Source organism: Pygocentrus nattereri, chromosome 25 (assembly GCF_015220715.1).
Source record: "Pygocentrus nattereri isolate fPygNat1 chromosome 25, fPygNat1.pri, whole genome shotgun sequence".
NCBI lineage: Eukaryota > Metazoa > Chordata > Actinopteri > Characiformes > Serrasalmidae > Pygocentrus > Pygocentrus nattereri.
Window position 1 is genome coordinate 23,866,115 of NC_051235.1, and position 3,571 is coordinate 23,869,685.

A 3,571-nucleotide genomic window follows, 5' to 3' on the forward strand; every position below is an offset into this window, starting at 1 on the left:
ATTACAGGGTGGTAATCATATGGAATAATCACAGTGTGATATTAGTGTGACAGCAAGTTGTCATTTGAATTATTATAGATTGTGAATAGTTAAAGGGCCCATATCCTATATTTTTGTTGTATTTTATCCCCTCATAAGATCACTTCTAACATTTGTGGGGCTTTATGTACCAGAAATATACTGACAATTCACTTTTAATGACTTCTGTTTTCCAACTTCTCTTTAGCCCTTAACATTAAACCAGTGTTTTTGTCCCTGTGCCTTGAACTAAACTGTCATAGGCCGAATAGGTGGATTTATGAATTTGTTAGTTTTATGACATCACAAAAACACTGACTTCAAAACAGGCTGTTCTTGCAGCTTAGTTTCCTTGAGAGGAGTGAATATGTTTTTGAAATGTGAACAGTGTTGCATACCAAACATATCAAACTCTTCTATTAGAAAAAAATGAGTGCAATGCAGTATTTAATTATATGGGCCCTTTAAAATAAGAAAAGGTTTACAACTGAGATCAAACCTGAAACTGATCATGCCTAACAGAGCAGGAAATCAGTGAACAAACAGTGAAACAGCTGCTCTCGCTCTCTCTCGCGCTCTCATTTTGTTGCCATGGTTACAATTACATCACACATAGAGGGTGTAAGTTAAATCTAGGCCTGGTCCCATCTGAAACTGGTTTGGAGTGCCGCACCATATTCTAGCACAAACATTTGAATGCTACCAAACCTTAAAACATCTGTTTGGAGGAAGAGCATGAAGATTTCATCTCAAAATGTTTCTTTCCCTCCCTGTTTTTTACCACTGAGAGCAGCAGCTATAACACTGTGGGATCTCGCTTTATGAAGTCATCCAGCTCTCATTACAGAAAATCAAAGGAGGGTCAAAAACCAACACTTAGTACAGTGTTGACATGATCTAGAACACAAAAACAACTATAAAGGTCTGCAGGTTTTATTTGATATTTTTTACCAGGTGATGAAATGTAAAGAATCGAGCAGCTAATGTAGTGTTGCTCAGGGTAACCCAGCAGAGAGGCCTGAAGTTTCCCCACTTCATTTGTGAGAAAACCACTCCTCTCTTTGACAGCGTCCATTTTTCAGTGCTGGGGCTGGCCCACTGAGGGCCCAAACGTGCCTCTTTCAGCTGTTCCATGAGAGAGAGTGGGCAACAATGGACTGAGCTGAGATCTGTGGGCTTCTGGCTGTGTAATGACCAATAACATCACCCACTACTGAGACAGAAAGTCTGTTTGGTCTCAGAACTTCCAGTGAATAAGCAGCCAGTGCTGTCTCTTTTCTCTCCATGACTTAAATGTCACTATAGTTACTATATTTTTTTTTCACCAGCGTTTACTTTAAAAAGGCCCCTAGATATGAAATGAACACCTTTGTGTGTGTGTGTATTTATATAGTACTGTGCGAAAGTTTTAGGCATCTAAGCAAATTTTTAAACAATTTACCTCAGCAGTGAGTTTATCACAATATACATTAGAATAAAGTCATAATCATAATTCAAATACACATAAAAGGAATAAAAAGTAACAAGAATTTCTTGGGTCCATATTTTTCCTTGACACCTTCACAGCCACCACAGAGACATCATCATAATAATATCATCAATTACATCATGAGCACAATTTACTGAAGCACTGATTCAAACCAGGAGCTGCTTTTTAACTACATATAATACTGTAACACTGGGCTTCCTCGAGGAGAGGCTTGAAAATGGTTAATGGGGGTTTAAGGGACTTTGAACGTGGCGTGGTTGCTGGTGCCAGACGGGCCGGTCTGAGTATTTCAGAAACTGCTGATCTACTGAGATTTTCACACACAACCATCTCTAGGGTTTACAGAGAACGGTCCGAAAAAGAGGAAATATCCAGTGAGCGGTCAGTTGTGTGGATGAAAATGCCTTGTTGATGTGAGAGGTCAGAGGAGAATGGGCAGACTGGTTCCAGATGATAGAAAGGCAACAGTAACTCAAATAACCAACCAACATCTCTGAGGAAGGTTTCCAACACCTTGTTGAAAGTCTGCCATGAAGAATTAAGGCAGTTCTGAAGGCAAAAGGGGGTCCAACCTTTTACTAGCATTACGTGTACCTAATAAAGTGGCCAGTGAGTGTATATAATTATTATTAATATTCTATAAATTTTGTTTATCCAAATAACACTTTTCTCAGCAAATAAACACAAACTACACAAATAAACAGATTGTGAAAATGTGTCTTGGGTGCCTAAGACTTTCACACAGTACTGTATGTATGTATAAATGACAGAAGATAATTTATTTAAATAGAGAAGTCAAAGGAAAATGAGGACAAAAACAGTTATCAAGAAAAAATGATTTAAAGATATAGAGAAAATTAGACTCCTAACGACCATGCAAGACCTGGTAGTCCACCTAAACTGTCCCCATCAGATAAACAGCACTTTTACCTTTGAAAGACTGGAGAAAAACAAGCCATTCCTGCATGGTGACAAAACAATACCATGCTACGGGTCTGAAAGGATATGTAGCTGTTAAGAAGCCTCACTGAACTGAAACGGAAGAAAACTTGCAAATCAAACGAAGAAGGTGCTGGTGTTCTCAGAACAAAGGATTGACCACCCCAGAGGTGTGGAAAAAAACATCTCTGCAGATTTCTCTCAGAATCTGTAAGCAAGTCTCCTGAAAAGCATGAAAGCTAAAAAATGATATTTCATATCTGAAAAAAAACCCTGATGCAAGTGTATTACTGCATCTAATCTCAGAAATACCTCCTGAAAATTAATTACATTATGGCTGTTTTGGCTGTGAATTAAATTGCGTAGCACTGCATATACCAATGCTTTCTTTAGATAGTACTGCTTATTGACTATAATTACTGAGTGCTGATCTCTTTCGCTTATCTAGTTACACTAGTTTACATGTTTTTAACAGGCGTTTCTAATAAAGTGGCCAACTGATGTAACAAGTTTGGTTTACCCAATAAACCGAGAACTCTATGCATGCTACAAAAAGTCCAAAGTGAGGTTTGCAGACAAACAAGGGCTTATTTGCCTACATGTTACATCATCTTTAGGAGAAGAAAAAAAAAAAAAAGAATCAAACTGGCTTTTAATACAAAAACGTAATCATATATATTTGATATATAATATTATATATGTTGTATACCCTAATATACAAAGAATAATGCAACATTACAACAAAACACTGCACAAGTTACATTACAAAACACAAGTTAAACTGCAAACCATGAGCAGTACATTACATTACAGCTACTGAAATTGCTCACATGCTCCCTCTGCTGTCATTTGTACATCACTACATCTAGCAAATTGCTTGGTTTAACACTTCCAACCATTAACTGGCTGCTTTTTTGCCCCATTATATGGCATTTGAACAAAACCAGTAGCAATAGGACACACCCTGATAGTTTACTGGTGACGAGCTACAGTGAGGACACATGGAAGTCAGAAGCCGGTGTTAGGAGAAGCGAAAACTTTAGGGGTAGATTTTATAATCTGGTGGCAGGGGGCTTGTGGGGTTTAAGGGTTTATTGTGAATTCAAATAAGTACAAGAAATCAGA